The sequence below is a fragment of the Polyergus mexicanus genome, unplaced genomic scaffold (genome assembly GCF_030449975.1).
Source record: "Polyergus mexicanus isolate NDT 795.1 unplaced genomic scaffold, iyPolMexi1.0 SCAF_17, whole genome shotgun sequence".
Taxonomy (NCBI): domain Eukaryota; kingdom Metazoa; phylum Arthropoda; class Insecta; order Hymenoptera; family Formicidae; genus Polyergus; species Polyergus mexicanus.
This window is the reverse complement of record NW_027223337.1, coordinates 3202004-3228078: the sequence shown is the minus strand read 5'-3', so window position 1 is coordinate 3228078 and position 26075 is coordinate 3202004. Positions and strand designations below refer to the sequence as shown.

Sequence of the window (26075 nt, the reverse complement as noted above, 5' to 3'; positions counted from 1 at the left end):
ATAGAACTGCTTCTCTGAGCCAAGTCACAATAAATAGGTAAAATCCCACGCGCGAAAGAGAGGTTAGGGATCCAGCCTACCGCACCGATTTTCGGAAAACCTGAGTGCAAGCGGATTATCTGCCACGGGGTTGATACCCAATAATCTGACGGGGTTGTGCTTTTATCAGATTATTAGGCCGTTCCTGACGATACTGCAATGCCAGGCCGACCCGCGGCAGAGTCGGAGCAAGCTCCGGTCACCCGCCAGGTTCCAAAAATCAGTTTAATATTCTGAATCCCCTATGGGGATTGTATCAGATATTAAGCTGATAAGAACAGATAAATTGCCGTTTATTTTGAATTAATGTTCCCCGGGGGGACAGCACCCCCCCGGGGTGCGAATACAATAAAAAGTCGGCAATTAGCCGCGCGCAATATACTTAAAATATGGGCGGGAGACAATAGCCCCTCCCGCCAGTGGGCACTAAAACTAACGCTCTGGGGGAGCACTAGCCTCCCCCAGGTCGACCGAATAAAAGGGTGATAATAAATTGCCCCGGCTGACTGACCGGGGCAATGTACATCAATCACAGCTTTTCGCCCCCGGGCCAATCACAGATAAGAGGTCAGAGATAAAAAGGACCCGGGGGCGCGCACGCGGCAAAGAGTAAATAAAATTAAATATGTAAAAACGCGGCACACACATACTCGGCTAAAATACAATATTGGGACGCGACATTCGCACTCGGAACAGATAGGCCCACACAACATGCAATAAAATAAATAAACAGAACAAGGTTAAAAAATAAAAATAGCGCAGGGTGAGACCCTGCTCCCTCGCCGCTGCGAGCAAATAAATAAATATAAGTGGGCAAGACAACGCACTTAATAAATTACGCGACACACACACTCGAAACGCAAATATAATAAATAGGACGAGGACGCATGAAGTGCCGCACCTACGCATTGGTGGGCCAACGCCGGCGAATCGCGCGGGGGGGTGTCGCGAGCACCCCCTCAGCCGAGGGGTGGGAGGGAGCGGCGTACTGGCGCACGCCAGACACGTGCTCCACGTAAATGTCCCTAGACCAGCGAATGGTATCCGAGACCATGAGGCGGCGCATCATCGAGGCGTAGGCGTTGCCAATCCTCAGCACCCTCAGTACCGCCTCATTCCTCGGATCCCACGAGCCAAGGGCACCGACGACGAAGGCCGTCACTACGACGCGATATCCCCGCCGCTGGAGCTCCTCAGCCAAGGGCGAGTATTTGGCGACTTTCCTCGCCCTAGCCTCATCGAAGGACACCCAGCGGTTCTCGAAGGGGATCGTCACGTCGCAGATGACGACACACTTGGAGCGCTCGTGCCAGACCACAAGATCGGGCCGTAGCTCCCCAAGTTCGCCCTCCATGCCCTCAACCCGCCGGTTTACCCGCTTCTCCCCAGGCATACGGCAAGCCTTCCAGAGGCGGTGCAATACGGCGTCGTGCCTCAGCTGAATGGCGGCGGAGTGTACCCCACAATGACCTAATACATGGGGAAGGGTCTCGGCTGCTGCCCCGCAACGCCGACACCTTCGGTCTGCCTCCCCCCAACGGCGTGCACCGTTGAGAGGGAGGACATCCAATTTGGCGCGATGGATAAAGCGCCAGTCGGCGAAGCGAGTGAAGCTGCCGCCGCGGACATAGTGATTACTCACGCCCGCCCGCGACGACACCTCGAACACCTTCCCCTGGTCCGGCTTACGCAACAGCGTACCCGAATAGAAAGCCGCCACCGCTGAGCGCAGACGAGTAACCACCTGGTTGCGAGCACCAGGTGGCACCTTTACCGCGTCGCCTCCGGGACGTCGGCACCCGACAATGAGCCCCTCGGTCGCCTCACACCATTCCCACCGAAGGGACAACCTCTCAGACTGCCTCCGCGCAGCATTCCGAGCCGACGACCACAGGGAGCGCTCCCCCCCCTCGCGCAACCTCCCCTCCTGCGAACCGGAGAGGAAGGCCGCGATGTCCTCGCTGGTCGGAGGACCGCCAATCCGCCTGGCCACAACTCCCCGCAGAGACGCCCACGCGAGCGTCCTGACCGTCGCGTCGCCAGCCGTAAGCATACGGAAGACGTGCGCGACGGACAGGACGTCCGCGAGGTCAGCTAGCGGAAGTAGCCCACAACCCCCGCGTTTCGGGGGGAGGTAGACCACCTCCGCGCTGGCTCTCTGCGGGAGGTTGAGCCAGGCCTTGGCTTTGCGGCGGATCTCCAAGTCCGCCGCCTTCAGGGGACGCTTCTCCACTGTGGCCCCCCGCAGCAGAAAGTCCATCCGCGGCAGGATGTTCGTTGCCACGACCTCCAATTTCTGCCACGGGGCAAGGAGGGATCGGTCAACCGCGCGAAGATCCTCGAGGAGGCCCCCGATAGTCGCGAATGGCGTTTGGTCGACCGAGCAACCCGTCGGGATACCGAGATGGTGATACGGCTCACCGGACGCAAGGGGATGGACGGGCTCTCCCTGGATTTCGAAGGTCGTCGGTAGGACCCTGCTGCCTGCTCCTGCACCGATGTGCAGGGTGGCGCATTTAGCAGGGTTGAACCGCAACCCCACCGACGATGCTCCGTCCTCTGCAGCAGCCAGAAGCCGCTGCATTCCCTCGGGCGTATCGGCAACGAGTGCAATGTCGTCCGCATACGCTAAAACGCTAAAGCGCGAGCCCAATAGATCGAACCCCGCATCGACATCGGTAATCGCACGTAATACCGAGTCGATAGCGAGGTCAAATACTATCGGGCTCAGCGGACAACCTTGCCGAACCCCCGAGCGAACAGGGATGGGGTCGGTGAACCCGTCGGCCGCGCGCACCCGCGTGGTGCATCCCTCATACATGGACTGCCATGTACGAACGATGCCCCCCGGCACCCCGGAGCGAACGAGAGCGCGGCGGATCACCGCGTGCGGGACCGAACCAAACGCGTTGGAGAGGTCCAGCCACGCGACGACCGCCTGCCGCCTAGTCCTCCGCGCATCAGTCAGGATCTCCTGCAGGACAAAATTATGCTCGAAGCAACCTTCGTCCCGCAGGAATCCCTTCTGTGCCGGACTAAGCTTGTTATTATTGACCGCCCAGTCGGTCAGACGATCGGCAACGAGCGCCGCGAAAAGTTTGGGGGCAGTGTCCCCCAGCGCGAGAGGGCGCCAGTTCTCCAACATATCCCGATTGCCTTTCTTATACACCAGTACGGTGTTGGAGGTCTTCCAGGACGCTGGGACTGCCTCGAGCCGATAACACGCGTTAAACAACGCGGTGAGGAGCCGCACTCCCGGATCCGCTCCACGGAGGTCACGGTAAGTGACACCGTCGGGACCCGGCGCAGAGTTAGTCATACGCCGGAGCCGACGGTCCACCTCCAACTCCGTGAAGGGATCCAGGAGCGCGGACTCCCCCTCATCGGCCAAGGGGTCAGCACGCTCCACCTCCGCGCCCAGGCCGTCCAGGTGTTCCCCGCCGCGGTACAGCCCTTCGAAGTACGCCTGAACCCGCTGTCTCGGCACTTGGCACGATTCAGCGGGCCCCTGCAGCACTTCTCGGACTGCCTTGCGACGGTTCGCCCTGTACAGTGCCTGAATGCGCGTAGCTTCGCGCACCCAGCCCCCGCGCCCCTCTCCCTGCTGCTGGGGACCGGCCGGTGCCGGCCCCCTCCTGACGCCGTCTCGCGCCGGCACTCCCCCCTCACCCCGACGCGCCCGCGCCTCACGCGACCGATCCGGACGGTCGCGGGCGCCGGGTGCACCCCCGCCAACCGCTCTCGCTGCATCCTCCCCGAAGAAGGCGGCGACAGCAGCCGCCACCTCCTCCAGGTCCGCAATCGAGGCGACGGCCTCCACCCGCCCGACCAGCGCGTCACGAGCAGCCACACGTTGCCGCCTGTGCTGTCTTGCGACAGCCGCAGGGGCCGGTTGGCCACCGGACGGCAAGCCGGGCGGGGGGTTAGCACGTCGCGGGTTTCGGGGGTGCCCCCCGCCCCCGCTCCTAGAGACCGGCGCTCGCTCCGGAGCCGCCGGCTACGGGAACGCCCCGCCGACGGCCCATCACCCCAAGGACATTTACCTGGGCACTCGGATGTCCCGCGATGCCTTCTTCAGCACGCTCTCCCGGTGCCCTCTCCACGCTGGTCCCCGGCTGTGGGATGCCCGCAGCAACCCCTCGAACCGAGCGGACCATCGTCCGCTGCAAGACGACCGAACACGGTCGTAAGTTAGGCGTCGTTGTTGAATTCGCCGGCGTTTGTGGCGGATGACCGGGCGTCCGCCTCAGCCCCACCGGCGTCGGACCATCGCTCCCGCTGGAGTCGCCGCTCCACCTCCTCCTCGCTCTTCGCCCCACGTGCCTCCTCCACGGCCCACCTGAGTCCCCCTCGTCCTCCGATGGTGATGAAGGGGGCGCCGCTCCTGGTAGCCGCCGCTCCTCCTGCCCTGGTGTTGAGGGGGTTGAAGGAAGGCGCATCCCGCCGACCACCTCCAACGGTGACCCCTCCAAGATGGTCGGGAGGGGGGAGGGTCTCGATGGGGTGACCCTCCCCGCGGTGTACCCCGTGGCCATCACGGGGGACCCGCATGTTGATGTGGTCACCGTCTGGGTGGTCAGCGTGGCGGATCCGGACGCTGCAGGCACAAACGGTGGTGTAATGACCCCCGCGCACACGCCGCAGATGGAAGGCGGCGTGGTGGGGGTCATTCGGGGGGGCGGGGTCCCTCGTTGCGGGGTGGGCGTCCTCGCCCCACCCCTCGCCCCCCCGGATGCCTGCAGCGTCAGCGCGGCACTGAGATTTCGTACCGCGGTGCCGGCTGGGGATGTCATCGCCGGCTGGGCCCCCCTGGTGTTCCTTCCTGAAGAAGGGGGCCCCCGCGGTACGCCCCTGGCGGGCCAGGGGGCCCGTCTGTAAAGCGCGCTTCTCGACCGGCACGCTGGACGCCCGAGATCTACTCCGTGTAGTTGGACCCCCACAGGATGTCGTCGGGGGGGTCCTCTCGGGCGTCCTCCTCCATGCGCCCCCCATGCCGCCGAAGGATGGAGATTCGGCGGCAGGGGACCTCCTGGGGGGCGCGCGTGCCGGTCTGGATGCGCCGCTCTTCACGAGAGGCGCGCTCGTGGAACGCCGCAAATTCCGATTTAATTCGGGCCCCGCCTGGCTGGTGGTGGACGGCGGGGTCCCTGCGGCACTCCTCGTCGTTGATTTGCCCCCGCTGGATGGTCTGCGGGGGCTTTTGCGCGCCTCTCTTGCCGCTTGTCCGGACGGGCATCTCCTATTGGCCGCGCCATCTTGCCCTGTGGATCCGCCATTAGACTGTGGATGCGCCTTACCTTTAGTTGCGGCGGCCGACGTCCTCCTAGTGGCGGCACCCAATATGGCGGCTGTCATGGCGGCCTGAGATGTCAAGATGGCCGCCCCACGTGTTGTTGTGGCCAGCGACGGAGATGTTCGGCGTGTCGCTGGCCCCGCTGCGGTGACAGCCGCGTATGAGGGGGACTCTCCTGCTGCTCCTGGTGATGTTCGAGCTCCTGTGGATGTTGTTGTTGCAGGTGGTGCGTGTGCTGTTGACGTCGTGGCCGCGGAGTGTGACGTGGGTGGCCGTGAGGAGGTATGGCTTCGCGACGATGGTCCAGCCGACGCCGACGCAGATGGGGCCGATGCAGAGGCCCGGGTCCGCACACCTGAAACACCACCAATATTTGTTAATGTCCTTTGTGCTCCGCGTACTGTGCGACACGCAGCTTCCGTCCGGGGGACGTGTTCTTTCTCGAAATGTTCTTTGACGCGTCTGTACGGGACCGCGCCTGTCCCCCTAAAATTACATATAGAACACACATATGCTATCGTGTCCCCCGGGTGGAATTTTCTGATATGTCTTGATAAGTGCTGCGTGTCGCAGAAATCGCCCCTCGACCTGACATTCCTGTCAGTGCTCCCCCAGCATCGCGGGCAGCACACCCGCTCCGCCAGGGGATAAGTCAGGACGACTTCCAGCGGGCTCTGCGCCATAACAATGAATTAATAATAGATAAATAAAAACAATTAATAAAATTAGGACGCGCGGCAAGCGCGGAACCCCGCGCGCGGAACGCGGAGGCGGCACGTGGCGGGATAACCTACACACGTGTGTATGCAGGCACCCCGCGGCGGCGGATCGCGATGCGGCGCCCCGCCGTCACAACAACAGGTGCAACGATGCACCGCCGCACCGCGATGCACCACACGCACGCACCACACCCGCGCACCGCACACTCACCGCACTGCCGCACGTCACTCTCGGCGCAGAGCCCCAGGTCGAGGGAGCCCTAACCAACAAAACTCGCGGAGCACACGCGTCGCGGCACTTCACTTTTCGCGCGGAACACGATATCACAAAGTCGCTTCCCGGCAAAACGAATATCGCGGACACTCACTCGCGGAATATATAAATATATACAATAAATAAAGCTTCTCTGAGCTAAGTCTAATACTTTGAAGGCTAGAAGCCCACGCGCGAAGGAGAGGTTAGGTGCGCGTGGGCACCCCGAGGATCCAGCGTATCGCACCGATCTTCGGAAACCTGGTGCAAGCAGGTTATCTGCCACGGGGTTGATACCTAATAACCTGATGGGGTTGTGCTTTACCAGATTATTAGGCCGTTCCTGACGGTACTGCAATGCCAGGCCGACCCGCGGCAGAGTCGGAGCAAGCTCCGGTCACCCGCCAGGTTCCAAAAATCAGTTTAATATTCTGAATCCCCTATGGGGATTGTATCAGATATTAAGCTGATAAGAACAGATAAATTGCCGTTTATTTTCAATAAATGTTCCCCGGGGGGACAGCACCCCCCCGGGGTGCGAATACAATAAGAATCGGCAATTAGCCGCGCGCAAATAACTTAAAATATGGGCGGGAGACAATAGCCCCTCCCGCCAGTGGGCACTACAACTAACACACTGGGGGAGCACTAGCCTCCCCCAGGTCGAAGAGATAAAAAATGTGATAATAAATTGCCCCGGCTGACAGACCGGGGCAATGTACCTCAGATCACAGCAATCGCCCCCGGGCCAATCACAGATAAAAAGGTCAGAGATAAAAGGACCCGGGGGCGCGCACGCGGCAAAGAGTAAATAAAATTAAATATGTAAAAACGCGGCACACACATACTCGGCTAAAATACAATATTGGGACGCGACATTCGCACTCGGAACAGATAGGCCCACACAACATGCAATAAAATAAATAAACAGAACAAGGTTAAAAAATAAAAATAGAGCAGGGTGAGACCCTGCTCCCTCGCCGCTGCGAGCAAATAAATAAATATAAGTGGGCAAGACAACGCACTTAATAAATTACGCGACACACACACTCGAAACGCAAATATAATAAATAGGACGAGGACGCATGAAGTGCCGCACCTACGCATTGGTGGGCCAACGCCGGCGAATCGCGCGGGGGGGTGTCGCGAGCACCCCCTCAGCCGAGGGGCGGGAGGGAGCGGCGTACTGGCGCACGCCAGACACGTGCTCCACGTAAATGTCCCTAGACCAGCGAATGGTATCCGAGACCATGAGGCGGCGCATCATCGAGGCGTAGGCGTTGCCAATCCTAAGCACTCTCAACACCGCCTCATTCCTCGGATCCCACGAGCCAAGGGCACCGACGACGAAGGCCGTCACTACGACGCGATATCCCCGCCGCTGGAGCTCCTCAGCCAAGGGCGAGTATTTGGCGACTTTCCTCGCCCTAGCCTCATCGAAGGACACCCAGCGGTTCTCAAAGGGGATCGTCACGTCGCAGATGACGACACACTTGGAGCGCTCGTGCCAGACCACAAGATCGGGCCGTAGCTCCCCAAGTTCGCCCTCCATGCCCTCAACCCGCCGGTTTACCCGCTTCTCCCCAGGCATACGGCAAGCCTTCCAGAGGCGGTGCAAGACGGTGTCATGTCTCAGCTGAATGGCAGCGGAATGCACCCCGCAGTGCCCTAAGACATGGGGAAGGGTCTCGGCTGCTGCCCCGCAACGCCGACACCTTCTGTCCGCCTCCCCCCAACGGCGTGCACCGTTGAGAGGGAGGACGTCCAATCTGGCGCGATGGATAAAACGCCAGTCGGCGAAGCGAGTGAAGCTGCCGCCGCGGACATAGTGATTGCTCACACCCGCCCGCGACGACACCTCAAACACCTTCCCCTGATCGGGTTTACGCAACAGCGTACCCGCGTAAAAAGCCGCCACCGCTGAGCGCAGACGAGTGACCACCTGGTTGCGGGCACCAGGTGGCACCTTTACCGCGTCGCCTCCGGGACGTCGGCACCCGACAATGAACTCCTCGGTCGCCTCACACCATTCCCACCGAAGGGACAACCTCTCAGACTGCCTCCGCGCGGCATTCCGAGCCGTCGACCACAGGGAGCGCTCCCCTCCCTCGCGCAACCTCCCCTCCTGCGAACCGGAGAGGAAGGCCGCGATGTCCTCGTTGTTCGGAGGACCGCCAATCCGCCTGGCCACAACTCCCCGCAGAGACGCCCACGCGAGCGTCCTGACCGTCGCGTCGCCAGCCGTAAGCATACGGAAGACGTGCGCGACGGACAGGACGTCCGCGAGGTCAGCTAGCGGAAGTAGCCCACAACCCCCACGTTTCGGGGGGAGGTAGACCACCTCCGCGCTGGCTCTCTGCGGGAGGTTGAGCCAGGCCTTGGCTTTGCGGCGGATCTCCAAGTCCGCCGCCTTCAGGGGACGCTTCTCCACTGTGGCCCCCCGCAGCAGAAAGTCCATACGCGGCAAGATGTTAGTAGCCACTACCTCCAGTTTCTGCCACGGAGCAAGGAGGGATCGGTCAACCGCGCGAAGATCCTCAAGGAGGCCCCCGATTGTGGCGAATGGCGTTTGGTCGACCGAGCAACCCGTCGGGATACCGAGATGGTGATACGGCTCACCGGACGCAAGGGGATGGACGGGCTCTCCCTGGATTTCGAAGGTCGTCGGTAGGACCCTGCTGCCTGCTCCTGCACCGATGTGCAGGGTGGCACATTTAGCAGGGTTGAACCGCAACCCCACCGACGATGCTCCGTCCTCTGCAGCAGCCAGAAGCCGCTGCATTCCCTCGGGCGTATCGGCAACGAGTGCAATGTCGTCCGCATACGCTAAAACGCTAAAGCGCGAGCCCAATAGATCGAACCCCGCATCGACATCGGTAATTGCACGCAGTACCGAGTCGATAGCGAGGTCAAATACTATGGGGCTCAGCGGACAACCTTGCCGAACCCCCGAACGAACAGGGATGGGGTCGGTGAACCCGTCGGCCGCGCGCACCCGCGTGGTGCATCCCTCATACATGGACTGCCATGTACGAACGATGCCCCCCGGCACCCCGGAGCGAACGAGAGCGCGGCGGATCACCGCGTGCGGGACCGAACCAAACGCGTTGGAAAGGTCCAGCCACGCGACGACCGCCTGCCGCCTAGTCCTCCGCGCATCAGTCAGGATCTCCTGCAGGACAAAGTTGTGCTCAAAGCACCCCTCGTCCCGCAGGAATCCCTTCTGAGCCGGACTTAGCTTGTTGTTGCTGACCGCCCAGTCGGTCAGACGATCGGCAACGAGCGCCGCGAAAAGTTTGGGGGCAGTGTCCCCCAGCGCGAGAGGGCGCCAGTTTTCCAACATATCCCGGTCGCCTTTCTTATACACCAATACGGTGTTGGAGGTCTTCCAGGACGCTGGGACTGCCTCGAGCCGATAACACGCATTAAATAATGCGGTGAGGAGCCGCACTCCCGGATCCGCTCCACGAAGGTCACGGTAAGTGATACCGTCGGGACCCGGCGCAGAGTTCGTCATACGCCGGAGCCGACGGTCCACCTCCAACTCCGTGAAGGGATCCAGGAGCGCGGACTCCCCCTCATCGGCCAAGGGGTCAGCACGCTCCACCTCCGCGCCCAGGCCGTCCAGGTGTTCCCCGCCGCGGTACAGCCCTTCGAAGTACGCCTGAACCCGCTGTCTCGGCACTTGGCACGATTCAGCGGGCCCCTGCAGCACTTCTCGGACTGCCTTGCGACGGTTCGCCCTGTACAGAGCCTGTATGCGCGTAGCTTCGCGCACCCAGCCCCCGCGCCCTTCTCCCTGCTGCTGGGGACCGGCCGGTGCCGGCCCCCTCCTGACGCCGTCTCTCGCCGGCACTCCCCCCTCACCCCGACGCGCCCGCGCCTCACGCGACCGATCCGGACGGTCGCGGGCGCCGGGTGCACCCCCGCCAACCGCTCTCGCTGCATCCTCCCCGAAGAAGGTGGCGACAGCAGCCGCCACCTCCTCCAGGTCCGCAATCGAGGCGACGGCCTCCACCCGCCCGACCAGCGCGTCACGAGCAGCCACACGTTGCCGCCTGTGCTGTCTTGCGACAGCCGCAGGGGCCGGTTGGCCACCGGACGGCAAGCCGGGCGGGGGGTTAGCACGCCGCGGGTTTCGGTGGTGCCCCCCGCCCCCGCTCCTAGAGACCGGCGGTGCCTCGCCGCTCGCTCCGGGGCCGCCGGCTACGGGGACGCCCCGCCGACGGCCCATCACCCCAGGGACACTTACTTGGGCACTCGGATGTCCCGCGATGCCTTCTTCAGCACGCTCTCCCGGTGCCCTCTCCACGCTTGTCCCCGGCTGTGGGATGCCCGCAGCAACCCCTCGAACGGAGCGGACCATTGTCCGCCGAAGCACGACCGAACATGGTCGTATGTTTTGCGGCGTTGTAGAATTCGCCGGCGTTTGTGGCGGGTGACCGGGCGTCCGCCTCAGCCCCACCGGCGTCGGATCGTCGCTCCCGCTGGAGTCGCCGCTCCACCTCCTCCTCGCCCTTCGCCCCACGTGCCTCCTCCACGGCCCACCTGAGTCCCCCTCGTCCTCCGATGGTGATGAGGAGGGCGCCGCTCCTGGTTGCCGCCGCTCCTCCTGCCCGGGTGTTGTGGGGGTTGAAGGAAGGCGCATCCCGCCGACCACCTCCAACGGTGACCCCTCCAAGATGGTCGGGAGGGGGGAGGGTCTCGATGGGGTGACCCTCCCCGCGGTGTACCCCGTGGCCATCACGGGGGACCCGCATGTCGATGTGATCACCGTCTGGGTGGTCAGCGTGGCGGATCCGGACGCTGCAGGCACAAACGGTGGTGTAATGACCCCCGCGCACACGCCGCAGATGGAAGGCGGCGTGGTGGGGGTCATTCGGGGGGGCGGGGTCCCTCGTTGCGGGGTGGGCGTCCTCGCACCACCCCTTGCCCCCCCGGATGCCTGCAGCGTCAGCGCGGCACTGAGATTGCGTACCGCGTTGCCGGCTGGGGATGTCATCGCCGGCTGGGCCCCTCTGGTGTTCCTCCCTGAAGAAGGGGGCCCCCGCGGTACGCCCCTGGCCGATGGTCGGGCCAGGGGGCCCGTCCGTGGCGCGCACTTCTCGACCGGCACGCTGGACGCCCGAGATCGGCTCCTGGTTGTAGGACCCCCACAGGATGTCGTCGGGGGGGTCCTCTCGGGCGTCCTCCTCCATGCGCCCCCCATGCCGCCGAAGGATGGTGAATCGGCGGCAGGGGACCTCCTGGGGGGCGCGCGTGCCGGTCTGGATGCGCCGCTCTTCACGAGAGGCGCGCTCGTGGAACGCCGCAAATTCCGATTTAATTCGGGCCCCGCCTGGCTGGTAGTGGTCGGCGGGGCCCCTGCGGCACTCCTCGATGATGATTTGCCCCCGCTGGATGGTCTGCGGGGGCTTTTGCGCGCCTCTCTTGCCGCTTGTCCGGACGGGCATCTCCTATTGGCCGCGCCATCTTGCCCTGTGGATCCGCCTTTATCCTGTGGATGCGCCTTACCTCTAGTTGCGGCGGCCGACGTCCTCCTCGTGGCGGCGCCCAATATGGCGGCTGTCATGGCGGCCTGGGATGTCAAAATGGCCGCCCCACGTGTTGATGTTGTGGCCAGCGACGGAGATGTTCTTCTTGTCGCTGGCCCCGCTGCGGTGACAGCCGCGTATGAGGGGGACTCTCCTGCTGCTCCGGATGGTGTGTGAGCTCCCGTGGATGATGTAGTTGCAGGTGGTGATGTTCGTGTGGACGTCGTGGCCGCGGAGCGTGACGTGGGTGGCCGCGAGGAAGTGAGGCTTCGCGACGATGGTCCAGCCGACGCCGATGCAGATGGGGCCGATGCAGAGGCCCGGGTCCGCACACCTGAAACACCACCACTATTAGTTATTGTTCTTTGTGCTCCGCGTACTGTGCGACACGCAGCTTCCGTCCGGGGGACGTGCTCCTTCTCAAAATGTTCTTTTACTCTCCTGTAGGGGACCGCGCCTGTCCCCCTATAATTGCATATGGAGCACACATATGCGATAGTGTCCCCCGGGTGGAATTTCCGGATGTGGCGCGATAAATGCTGCGTGTCACAAAAGTCGCCCCTCGACCTGACGTTTCGGTCGGTGCTGCCCCAGCATCGCGGACAACACACCCGCTCCGCCAGGGGGTACGACAGCACCACCTCGAGCGGGCTCTGCGCCATAACAATGAATAATAAATAAATATATAAACAATAAATAAATTAAAGACGCGCGGCAAGCACGGAACCCCGCACGCGGAACGCGGAGGCGGCACGTGGCGGGATAACCTACACACGTGTGTATGCAGGCACCCCGCGGCGGCGGATCGCGATGCGGCGCCCCGCCGTCACAACAACAGGTGCAACGATGCACCGCCGCACCGCGATGCACCACACGCACGCACCACACCCGCGCACCGCACACTCACCGCACTGCCGCACGTCACTCTCGGCGCAGAGCCCCAGGTCGAGGGAGCCCTAACCACAAAACTCGCGGAGCACACGCGTCGCGGCACTTCACTTTTACGCACGCGGAAACACAAAATCACAATGTCGCTTCCCGGTGAACGAAAAATCGCGGACACTCACTCGCGGATTAAAATAGAACAATAAATAAATACTTCTCCGAGCTAAGTCAAACTCTAAGTGACTAGAAGCCCACGCGCGAGAGAGAGGTTAGGTGCACGTGGGCACCCCAGGGATCCAGCGTACCGCGCTGATCTTCGGAAACCTGGTGCAAGCAGGTTATCTGCCACGGGGTTGATACCTAATAACCTGATGGGGTTGTGCTTTACCAGATTATTAGGCCGTTCCTGACGGTACTGCAATGCCAGGCCGACCCGCGGCAGAGTCGGAGCAAGCTCCGGTCACCCGCCAGGTTCCAAAAATCAGTTTAATATTCTGAATCCCCTATGGGGATTGTATCAGATATTAAGCTGATAAGAACAGATAAATTGCCGTTTATTTTGAATTAATGTTCCCCGGGGGGACAGCACCCCCCCGGGGTGCGAATACAATAAAAAGTCGGCAATTAGCCGCGCGCAATATACTTAAAATATGGGCGGGAGACAATAGCCCCTCCCGCCAGTGGGCACTAAAACTAACGCTCTGGGGGAGCACTAGCCTCCCCCAGGTCGACCGAATAAAAGGGTGATAATAAATTGCCCCGGCTGACTGACCGGGGCAATGTACATCAATCACAGCTTTTCGCCCCCGGGCCAATCACAGATAAGAGGTCAGAGATAAAAAGGACCCGGGGGCGCGCACGCGGCAAAGAGTAAATAAAATTAAATATGTAAAAACGCGGCACACACATACTCGGCTAAAATACAATATTGGGACGCGACATTCGCACTCGGAACAGATAGGCCCACACAACATGCAATAAAATAAATAAACAGAACAAGGTTAAAAAATAAAAATAGAGCAGGGTGAGACCCTGCTCCCTCGCCGCTGCGAGCAAATAAATAAATATAAGTGGGCAAGACAACGCACTTAATAAATTACGCGACACACACACTCGAAACGCAAATATAATAAATAGGACGAGGACGCATGAAGTGCCGCACCTACGCATTGGTGGGCCAACGCCGGCGAATCGCGCGGGGGGGTGTCGCGAGCACCCCCTCAGCCGAGGGGCGGGAGGGAGCGGCGTACTGGCGCACGCCAGACACGTGCTCCACGTAAATGTCCCTAGACCAGCGAATGGTATCCGAGACCATGAGGCGGCGCATCATCGAGGCGTAGGCGTTGCCAATCCTCAGCACCCTCAGTACCGCCTCATTCCTCGGATCCCACGAGCCAAGGGCACCGACGACGAAGGCCGTCACTACGACGCGATATCCCCGCCGCTGGAGCTCCTCAGCCAAGGGCGAGTATTTGGCGACTTTCCTCGCCCTAGCCTCATCGAAGGACACCCAGCGGTTCTCGAAGGGGATCGTCACGTCGCAGATGACGACACACTTGGAGCGCTCGTGCCAGACCACAAGATCGGGCCGTAGCTCCCCAAGTTCGCCCTCCATGCCCTCAACCCGCCGGTTTACCCGCTTCTCCCCAGGCATACGGCAAGCCTTCCAGAGGCGGTGCAATACGGCGTCGTGCCTCAGCTGAATGGCGGCGGAGTGTACCCCACAATGACCTAATACATGGGGAAGGGTCTCGGCTGCTGCCCCGCAACGCCGACACCTTCGGTCTGCCTCCCCCCAACGGCGTGCACCGTTGAGAGGGAGGACATCCAATTTGGCGCGATGGATAAAGCGCCAGTCGGCGAAGCGAGTGAAGCTGCCGCCGCGGACATAGTGATTACTCACGCCCGCCCGCGACGACACCTCGAACACCTTCCCCTGGTCCGGCTTACGCAACAGCGTACCCGAATAGAAAGCCGCCACCGCTGAGCGCAGACGAGTAACCACCTGGTTGCGAGCACCAGGTGGCACCTTTACCGCGTCGCCTCCGGGACGTCGGCACCCGACAATGAGCCCCTCGGTCGCCTCACACCATTCCCACCGAAGGGACAACCTCTCAGACTGCCTCCGCGCAGCATTCCGAGCCGACGACCACAGGGAGCGCTCCCCCCCCTCGCGCAACCTCCCCTCCTGCGAACCGGAGAGGAAGGCCGCGATGTCCTCGCTGGTCGGAGGACCGCCAATCCGCCTGGCCACAACTCCCCGCAGAGACGCCCACGCGAGCGTCCTGACCGTCGCGTCGCCAGCCGTAAGCATACGGAAGACGTGCGCGACGGACAGGACGTCCGCGAGGTCAGCTAGCGGAAGTAGCCCACAACCCCCGCGTTTCGGGGGGAGGTAGACCACCTCCGCGCTGGCTCTCTGCGGGAGGTTGAGCCAGGCCTTGGCTTTGCGGCGGATCTCCAAGTCCGCCGCCTTCAGGGGACGCTTCTCCACTGTGGCCCCCCGCAGCAGAAAGTCCATCCGCGGCAGGATGTTCGTTGCCACGACCTCCAATTTCTGCCACGGGGCAAGGAGGGATCGGTCAACCGCGCGAAGATCCTCGAGGAGGAACCGATAGTCGCGAATGGCGTTTGGTCGACCGAGCAACCCGTCGGGATACCGAGATGGTGATACGGCTCACCGGACGCAAGGGGATGGACGGGCTCTCCCTGGATTTCGAAGGTCGTCGGTAGGACCCTGCTGCCTGCTCCTGCACCGATGTGCAGGGTGGCGCATTTAGCAGGGTTGAACCGCAACCCCACCGACGATGCTCCGTCCTCTGCAGCAGCCAGAAGCCGCTGCATTCCCTCGGGCGTATCGGCAACGAGTGCAATGTCGTCCGCATACGCTAAAACGCTAAAGCGCGAGCCCAATAGATCGAACCCCGCATCGACATCGGTAATCGCACGTAATACCGAGTCGATAGCGAGGTCAAATACTATCGGGCTCAGCGGACAACCTTGCCGAACCCCCGAGCGAACAGGGATGGGGTCGGTGAACCCGTCGGCCGCGCGCACCCGCGTGGTGCATCCCTCATACATGGACTGCCATGTACGAACGATGCCCCCCGGCACCCCGGAGCGAACGAGAGCGCGGCGGATCACCGCGTGCGGGACCGAACCAAACGCGTTGGAAAGGTCCAGCCACGCGACGACCGCCTGCCGCCTAGTCCTCCGCGCATCAGTCAGGATCTCCTGCAGGACAAAGTTGTGCTCAAAGCACCCCTCGTCCCGCAGGAATCCCTTCTGTGCCGGACTAAGCTTATTATTATTGACCGCCCAGTCGGTCAGACGATCGGCAACGAGCGCCGCGAAAAGTTTGGGGGCAGTGTCCCCCAGCGCGAGAGGGCGCCAGTTCTCTAACATGTCCCGGTCGCCTTTCTTATACACCAATACGGTGTTGGAGGTCTTCCAAGACGCTGGGACTGCCTCGAGCCGATAACACGCGTTAAACAACGCGGTGAGGAGCCGCACTCCCGGATCCGCTCCACGGAGGTCACGGTAAGTGATACCGTCGGGACCCGGCGCAGAGTTAGTCATACGCCGGAGCCGACGGTCCACCTCTAACTCCGTGAAGGGATCCAGGAGCGCGGACTCCCCCTCATCGGCCAAGGGGTCAGCACGCTCCACCTCCGCGCCCAGGCCGTCCAGGTGTTCCCCGCCGCGGTACAGCCCTTCGAAGTACGCCTGAACCCGCTGTCTCGGTACTTGGCACGATTCAGCGGGCCCCTGCAGCACTTCTCGGACTGCCTTGCGACGGTTCGCCCTGTACAGAGCCTGTATGCGCGTAGCTTCGCGCACCCAGCCCCCGCGCCCTTCTCCCTGCTGCTGGGGACCGGCCGGTGCCGGTCCCCTCCTGGCGCCGTCTCTCGCCGGCACTCCCCCCTCACCCCGACGCGCCCGCGCCTCACGCGACCGATCCGGACGGTCGCGGGCGCCGGGTGCACCCCCGCCAACCGCTCTCGCTGCATCCTCCCCGAAGAAGGTGGCGACAGCAGCCGCCACCTCCTCCAGGTCCGCAATCGAGGCGACGGCCTCCACCCGCCCGACCAGCGCGTCACGGGCAGCCACACGTTGCCGCCTGTGCTGTCTTGCGACAGCCGCAGGGGTCGGTTGGCCACCGGACGGCAAGCCGGGCGGGGGGTTAGCACGCCGCGGGTTTCGGTGGTGCCCCCCGCCCCCGCTCCTAGAGACCGGCGGTGCCTCGCCGCTCGCTCCGGAGCCGCCGGCTACGGGAACGCCCCGCCGACGGCCCATCACCCCAGGGACACTTACTTGGGCACTCGGATGTCCCGCGATGCCTTCTTCAGCACGCTCTCCCGGTGCCCTCTCCACGCTGGTCCCCGGCTGTGGGATGCCCGCAGCAACCCCCCGAACAGAGCGGACCATTGTCCGCTGAAGAACGACCGCGCAAGGTCGTATGTTGTGCGTCGTTGTTATATTCGCCGGCGTTTGTGGCGGATGACCGGGCGTCCGCCTCAGCCCCACCGGCGTCGGATCGTCGCTCCCGCTGGAGTCGCCGCTCCACCTCCTCCTCGCTCTTCGCCCCACGTGCCTCCTCCACGGCCCACCCGAGTCCCCCTCGTCCTCCGATGGTGATGAGGGGGGCGCCGCTCCTGGTAGCCGCCGCTCCTCCTGCCCGGGTGTTGTGGGTGTTGAGGGAAGGCGCATCCCGCCGACCACCTCCAACGGTGACCCCTCCAAGATGGTCGGGAGGGGGGAGGGTCGTGATGGTGTGACCCTCCCCGCGGTGTACCCCGTGGCCATCACGGGGGACCCGCATGTCGATGTGGTCACCGTCTGGGTGGTCAGCGTGGCGGATCCCGACGCTGCAGGCAAAGCTGGAGGTGTAATGACCCCCGCGCACACGCCGCAGATGGAAGGCGGCGTGGTGGGGGTCATTCGGGGGGGCGGGGTCCCACGTTGCGGGGTGGGCGTCCTCGCTCCACCCCTCGCCCCCCCGGATGCCTGCAGCGTCAGCGCGGCACTGAGATTGCGTACCGCGGTGCCGGCTGGGGATGTCATCACCGGCTGGGCCCCCCTGGTGTTCCTCCCTGAAGAAGGGGGCCCCCGCGGTACGCCCCTGGCCGATGGTCGGGCCAGGGGGCCCGTCCGTGGCGCGCACTTCTCGACCGGCACGCTGGACGCCCGAGATCTACTCCGTGTAGTTGGACCCCCACAGGATGTCGTCGGGGGGGTCCTCTCGGGCGTCCTCCTCCAAGCGCCCCCCATGCCGCCGAAGGATGGTGAATCGGCGGCAGGGGACCTCCTGGGGGGCGCGCGTGCCGGTCTGGATGCGCCGCTCTTCACGAGAGGCGCGCTCGTGGAACGCCGCAAATTCCTGTTATATATGGGCCCCGCCTGGCTGGTGGATGACGGCGGGGCCCCTGCGGCACTCCTCGTTGTCAATTTGCCCCCGCTGGATGGTCTGCGGGGGCTTTTGCGCGCCTCTCTTGCCGCTTGTCCGGACGGGCATCTCCTATTGGCCGCGCCATCTTGCCCTGTGGATCCGCCTTTATCCTGTGGATGCGCCTTACCTTTAGTTGCGGCGGCCGACGTCCTCCTAGTGGCGGCACCCAATATGGCGGCTGTCATGGCGGCCTGGGATGTCAAGATGGCCGCCCCACGTGTTGTTGTGGCCAGCGACGGAGATGTTCGGCGTGTCGCTGGCCCCGCTGCGGTGACAGCCGCATATGAGGGGGACTCTCCGGATGTTCCTGCTGGTCGGGATGTTCCTGCCGATGGTGTAGTTGTTGCAGGTGCTGTGCTGGTGGACGTCGTGGCCGCGGAGCGTGACGTGGGTGGCCGCGAGGAAGTGAGGCTTCGCGACGATGGTCCAGCCGACGCCGACGCAGATGGGGCCGATGCAGAGGCCCGGGTCCGCACACCTGAAACTCCACCAACATTTGTTATTGTTCTTTGTGCTCCGCGTACTGTGCGACACGCAGCTTCCGTCCGGGGGACGTGCTCCTTCTCAAAATGTTCTTTTACGCGCCTATAGGGGACCGCGCCTGTCCCCCTGAAGTTACATATTGAGCACACGTACGCTATTGTGTCCCCCGGATGAAATTTTCTTATATGACGCGATAAGTGCTGCGTGTCGCAAAAGTCGCCCCTCGACCTGACATTTCTGTCCGTACTCCCCCAGCATCGCGGACAACACACCCGCTCCGCCAGGGGGTACGTCAGGACGACTTCGAGCGGGCTCTGCGCCATAACAATAAATTAGTAATAAATAAATAAACAGTTAATAAAATCTAGACGCGCGGCAAGCGCGGAACCCCGCGCGCGGAACGCGGAGGCGGCACGCGGCGGGATAACCTACACACGTGTGTATGCAGGCACCCCGCGGCGGCGGATCGCGATGCGGCGCCCCGCCGTCACAAACAGGTGCAACGATGCACCGCCGCACCGCGATGCACCACACGCACGCACCACACCCGCGCACCGCACACTCACCGCACTGCCGCACGTCACTCTCGGCGCAGAGCCCCAGGTCGAGGGAGCCCTAACCACAAAACTCGCGGAGCACACGCGTCGCGGCACTTCACTTTTCGCGCGGAAGACACAAAATCACAAGTCGCTTCCCGGTGAACGAAAAATCGCGGACACTCACTCGCGGAATATAAATATACAATGAATAAAATGCTTCTCTGAGCTAAGTCAAATACTTAAATAGGCTAGAAGCCCACGCGCGAGAGAGAGGTTAGGTGCACGTGGGCACCCCGAGGATCCAGTCTACCGCGCCGATTTCTGGAAACCTGGTGCAAGCAGGTTATCCGCCACGGGGTTGATACCTAATAACCTGATGGGGTTGTGCTTTACCAGATTATTAGGCCGTTCCTGACGGTACTGCAATGCCAGGCCGACCCGCGGCAGAGTCGGAGCAAGCTCCGGTCACCCGCCAGGTTCCAAAAATCAGTTTAATATTCTGAATCCCCTATGGGGATTGTATCAGATATTAAGCTGATAAGAACAGATAAATTGCCGTTTATTTTGAATTAATGTTCCCCGGGGGGACAGCACCCCCCCGGGGTGCGAATACAATAAAAAGCGGCAATTAGCCGCGCGCTATATAATTAAAACTATGGGCGGGAGACAATGGCCCCTCCCGCCAGTGGGCACTACAACTAACGCTCTGGGGGAGCACTAGCCTCCCCCAGGTCGAAGAAATAAAAATGTGATAATAGATTGCCCCGGCTGACTGACCGGGGCAATGTACATCAATATCACAGCATTTCGCCCCCGGGCCAATCACAGATAAGCGGTCAGAGATAAAAGGACCCGGGGGCGCGCACGCGGCAAAAGTATAATTAAAATTAATAATGTAAAACGCGGCACACACATACTCGACTAAAAAATAATATTAGGTACGCGGCATTCACACTCGAGACAGACAGGCCCACACAACATGCAATAAAATAAATAAACATAACAGGGTAAATGATAAAAATAGAGCAGGGTAGAGACCCTGCCCCCTCGCCGCCGCGAGCAAATAAATAAATAAAAGTGGGCAAGACAACGCACTTAATAAATTACGCGACATGTACACCCGGAACGCAAAATACAATAAATAAATAATAGACGAGGACGCTGGAAGTGCCGCACCTACGCATTGGTGGGCCAACGCCGGCGAATCGCGCGGGGGGGTGTCGCGAGCACCCCCTCAGCCGAGGGGCGGGAGGGAGCGGCGTACTGGCGCACGCCAGACACGTGCTCCACGTAAATGTCCCTAGACCAGCGAATGGTATCCGAGACCATGAGGCGGCGCATCATCGAGGCGTAGGCGTTGCCAATCCTCAGCACCCTCAGTACCGCCTCATTCCTCGGGTCCCAAGAGCCAAGGGCACCGACGACGAAGGCCGTCACTACGACGCGATATCCCCGCCGCTGGAGCTCCTCAGCCAAGGGCGAGTACTTGGCAACTTTCCTCGCCCTAGCCTCATCGAAGGACACCCAGCGGTTTTCGAAGGGGATCGTCACGTCGCAGATGACGACACACTTGGAGCGCTCGTGCCAGACCACAAGATCGGGCCGTAGCTCCCCAAGTTCGCCCTCCATGCCCTCAACCCGCCGGTTTACCCGCTTCTCCCCAGGCATACGGCAAGCCTTCCAGAGGCGGTGCAAGACGGTGTCATGTCTCAGCTGGATGGCAGCGGAATGCACCCCGCAGTGCCCTAAGACATGGGGAAGGGTCTCAGCTGCTGCCCCGCAACGCCGACACCTTCTGTCCGCCTCCCCCCAACGGCGTGCACCGTTGAGAGGGAGGACGTCCAATCTGGCGCGATGGATGAAGCGCCAGTCGGCGAAGCGAGTGAAGCTGCCGCCGCGGACATAGTGATTGCTCACACCCGCCCGCGACGACACCTCGAACACCTTCCCCTGATCGGGTTTACGCAACAGCGTACCCGCGTAGAATGCCGCCACCGCTGAGCGCAGACGAGTGACCACCTGGTTACGGGCTCCAGGTGGCACCTTTACCGCGTCGCCTCCGGGACGTCGGCACCCGACAATGAGCTCCTCGGTCGCCTCACACCATTCCCACCGAAGGGACAACCTCTCGGACTGCCTCCGCGCAGCATTCCGAGCCGTCGACCACAGGGAGCGCTCCCCTCCCTCGCGTAACCTCCCCTCCTGCGAACCAGAAAGGAAGGCCGCGATGTCCTCGTTGGTCGGAGGACCGCCAATCCGTCTGGCCACAACTCCCCGCAGAGACGCCCACGCGAGCGCCCTGACCGTCGCGTCGCCAGCCGTAAGCATACGGAAGACGTGCGCGACGGACAGGACGTCCGCGAGGTCAGCTAGCGGAAGTAGCCCACAACCCCCTCGTTTCGGGGGGAGGTAGACCACTTCCGCGCTGGCTCTCTGCGGGAGGTTGAGCCAGGCCTTGGCCTTGCGGCGGATCTCCAAGTCCGCCGCCTTCAGGGGACGCTTCTCCACTGTGGCCCCCCGCAGCAGAAAGTCCATACGCGGCAGGATGTTGGTTGCCACTACCTCCAGCTTCTGCCACGGAGCAAGGAGGGATCGGTCAACCGCGCGAAGATCCTCAAGGAGGCCCCCGATAGTAGCGAATGGCGTTTGGTCGACCGAGCAACCCGTCGGGATACCGAGATGGTGATACGGCTCACCGGACGCAAGGGGATGGACGGGCTCTCCCTGGATTTCGAAGGTCGTCGGTAGGACCCTGCTGCCTGCTCCTGCACCGATGTGCAGGGTGGCACATTTAGCAGGGTTGAACCGCAACCCCACCGACGATGCTCCGTCCTCTGCAGCAGCCAGAAGCCGCTGCATTCCCTCGGGCGTATCGGCAACGAGTGCAATGTCGTCCGCATACGCTAAAACGCTAAAGCGCGAGCCCAATAGATCGAACCCCGCATCGACATCGGTAATCGCACGTAATACCGAGTCGATAGCGAGGTCAAATACTATCGGGCTCAGCGGACAACCTTGCCGAACCCCCGAGCGAACAGGGATGGGGTCGGTGAACCCGTCGGCCGCGCGCACCCGCGTGGTGCATCCCTCATACATGGACTGCCATGTACGAACGATGCCCCCCGGCACCCCGGAGCGAACGAGAGCGCGGCGGATCACCGCGTGCGGGACCGAACCAAACGCGTTGGAAAGGTCCAGCCACGCGACGACCGCCTGCCGCCTAGTCCTCCGCGCATCAGTCAGGATCTCCTGCAGGACAAAGTTGTGCTCAAAGCACCCCTCGTCCCGCAGGAATCCCTTCTGTGCCGGACTAAGCTTATTATTATTGACCGCCCAGTCGGTCAGACGATCGGCAACGAGCGCCGCGAAAAGTTTGGGGGCAGTGTCCCCCAGCGCGAGAGGGCGCCAGTTCTCTAACATGTCCCGGTCGCCTTTCTTATACACCAATACGGTGTTGGAGGTCTTCCAAGACGCTGGGACTGCCTCGAGCCGATAACACGCGTTAAACAACGCGGTGAGGAGCCGCACTCCCGGATCCGCTCCACGGAGGTCACGGTAAGTGATACCGTCGGGACCCGGCGCAGAGTTAGTCATACGCCGGAGCCGACGGTCCACCTCTAACTCCGTGAAGGGATCCAGGAGCGCGGACTCCCCCTCATCGGCCAAGGGGTCAGCACGCTCCACCTCCGCGCCCAGGCCGTCCAGGTGTTCCCCGCCGCGGTACAGCCCTTCGAAGTACGCCTGAACCCGCTGTCTCGGTACTTGGCACGATTCAGCGGGCCCCTGCAGCACTTCTCGGACTGCCTTGCGACGGTTCGCCCTGTACAGAGCCTGTATGCGCGTAGCTTCGCGCACCCAGCCCCCGCGCCCTTCTCCCTGCTGCTGGGGACCGGCCGGTGCCGGTCCCCTCCTGGCGCCGTCTCTCGCCGGCACTCCCCCCTCACCCCGACGCGCCCGCGCCTCACGCGACCGATCCGGACGGTCGCGGGCGCCGGGTGCACCCCCGCCAACCGCTCTCGCTGCATCCTCCCCGAAGAAGGTGGCGACAGCAGCCGCCACCTCCTCCAGGTCCGCAATCGAGGCGACGGCCTCCACCCGCCCGACCAGCGCGTCACGGGCAGCCACACGTTGCCGCCTGTGCTGTCTTGCGACAGCCGCAGGGGTCGGTTGGCCACCGGACGGCAAGCCGGGCGGGGGGTTAGCACGCCGCGGGTTTCGGTGGTGCCCCCCGCCCCCGCTCCTAGAGACCGGCGGTGCCTCGCCGCTCGCTCCGGAGCCGCCGGCTACGGGAACGCCCCGCCGACGGCCCATCACCCCAGGGACACTTACTTGGGCACTCGGATGTCCCGCGATGCCTTCTTCAGCACGCTCTCCCGGTGCCCTCTCCACGCTGGTCCCCGGCTGTGGGATGCCCGCAGCAACCCCCCGAACAGAGCGGACCATTGTCCGCTGAAGAACGACCGCGCAAGGTCGTATGTTGTGCGTCGTTGTTATATTCGCCGGCGTTTGTGGCGGATGACCGGGCGTCCGCCTCAGCCCCACCGGCGTCGGATCGTCGCTCCCGCTGGAGTCGCCGCTCCACCTCCTCCTCGCTCTTCGCCCCACGTGCCTCCTCCACGGCCCACCCGAGTCCCCCTCGTCCTCCGATGGTGATGAGGGGGGCGCCGCTCCTGGTAGCCGCCGCTCCTCCTGCCCGGGTGTTGTGGGTGTTGAGGGAAGGCGCATCCCGCCGACCACCTCCAACGGTGACCCCTCCAAGATGGTCGGGAGGGGGGAGGGTCGTGATGGTGTGACCCTCCCCGCGGTGTACCCCGTGGCCATCACGGGGGACCCGCATGTCGATGTGGTCACCGTCTGGGTGGTCAGCGTGGCGGATCCCGACGCTGCAGGCAAAGCTGGAGGTGTAATGACCCCCGCGCACACGCCGCAGATGGAAGGCGGCGTGGTGGGGGTCATTCGGGGGGGCGGGGTCCCACGTTGCGGGGTGGGCGTCCTCGCTCCACCCCTCGCCCCCCCGGATGCCTGCAGCGTCAGCGCGGCACTGAGATTGCGTACCGCGGTGCCGGCTGGGGATGTCATCACCGGCTGGGCCCCCCTGGTGTTCCTCCCTGAAGAAGGGGGCCCCCGCGGTACGCCCCTGGCCGATGGTCGGGCCAGGGGGCCCGTCCGTGGCGCGCACTTCTCGACCGGCACGCTGGACGCCCGAGATCTACTCCGTGTAGTTGGACCCCCACAGGATGTCGTCGGGGGGGTCCTCTCGGGCGTCCTCCTCCAAGCGCCCCCCATGCCGCCGAAGGATGGTGAATCGGCGGCAGGGGACCTCCTGGGGGGCGCGCGTGCCGGTCTGGATGCGCCGCTCTTCACGAGAGGCGCGCTCGTGGAACGCCGCAAATTCCTGTTATATATGGGCCCCGCCTGGCTGGTGGATGACGGCGGGGCCCCTGCGGCACTCCTCGTTGTCAATTTGCCCCCGCTGGATGGTCTGCGGGGGCTTTTGCGCGCCTCTCTTGCCGCTTGTCCGGACGGGCATCTCCTATTGGCCGCGCCATCTTGCCCTGTGGATCCGCCTTTATCCTGTGGATGCGCCTTACCTTTAGTTGCGGCGGCCGACGTCCTCCTAGTGGCGGCACCCAATATGGCGGCTGTCATGGCGGCCTGGGATGTCAAGATGGCCGCCCCACGTGTTGTTGTGGCCAGCGACGGAGATGTTCGGCGTGTCGCTGGCCCCGCTGCGGTGACAGCCGCATATGAGGGGGACTCTCCGGATGTTCCTGCTGGTCGGGATGTTCCTGCCGATGGTGTAGTTGTTGCAGGTGCTGTGCTGGTGGACGTCGTGGCCGCGGAGCGTGACGTGGGTGGCCGCGAGGAAGTGAGGCTTCGCGACGATGGTCCAGCCGACGCCGACGCAGATGGGGCCGATGCAGAGGCCCGGGTCCGCACACCTGAAACTCCACCAACATTTGTTATTGTTCTTTGTGCTCCGCGTACTGTGCGACACGCAGCTTCCGTCCGGGGGACGTGCTCCTTCTCAAAATGTTCTTTTACGCGCCTATAGGGGACCGCGCCTGTCCCCCTGAAGTTACATATTGAGCACACGTACGCTATTGTGTCCCCCGGATGAAATTTTCTTATATGACGCGATAAGTGCTGCGTGTCGCAAAAGTCGCCCCTCGACCTGACATTTCTGTCCGTACTCCCCCAGCATCGCGGACAACACACCCGCTCCGCCAGGGGGTACGTCAGGACGACTTCGAGCGGGCTCTGCGCCATAACAATAAATTAGTAATAAATAAATAAACAGTTAATAAAATCTAGACGCGCGGCAAGCGCGGAACCCCGCGCGCGGAACGCGGAGGCGGCACGCGGCGGGATAACCTACACACGTGTGTATGCAGGCACCCCGCGGCGGCGGATCGCGATGCGGCGCCCCGCCGTCACAAACAGGTGCAACGATGCACCGCCGCACCGCGATGCACCACACGCACGCACCACACCCGCGCACCGCACACTCACCGCACTGCCGCACGTCACTCTCGGCGCAGAGCCCCAGGTCGAGGGAGCCCTAACCACAAAACTCGCGGAGCACACGCGTCGCGGCACTTCACTTTTCGCGCGGAAGACACAAAATCACAAGTCGCTTCCCGGTGAACGAAAAATCGCGGACACTCACTCGCGGAATATAAATATACAATGAATAAAATGCTTCTCTGAGCTAAGTCAAATACTTAAATAGGCTAGAAGCCCACGCGCGAGAGAGAGGTTAGGTGCACGTGGGCACCCCGAGGATCCAGTCTACCGCGCCGATTTCTGGAAACCTGGTGCAAGCAGGTTATCCGCCACGGGGTTGATACCTAATAACCTGATGGGGTTGTGCTTTACCA

General features: G+C 62.7%; 4 pseudogenes; all 4 read right to left on the bottom strand.

Moving 5' to 3' along the window:
* Positions 1-168: 168 nt before the first annotated feature.
* On the bottom strand, positions 169-347 carry LOC138940912 (U2 spliceosomal RNA; annotated as a pseudogene).
* A 6284-nt stretch (positions 348-6631) lies between these two features.
* On the bottom strand, positions 6632-6812 carry LOC138940921 (U2 spliceosomal RNA; annotated as a pseudogene).
* Positions 6813-13113: 6301 nt separating this feature from the next.
* LOC138940958 (U2 spliceosomal RNA) lies at positions 13114-13292 on the bottom strand (annotated as a pseudogene).
* Positions 13293-19589: 6297 nt separating this feature from the next.
* Positions 19590-19768, bottom strand: LOC138940957 (U2 spliceosomal RNA; annotated as a pseudogene).
* Positions 19769-26075: the final 6307 nt, after the last annotated feature.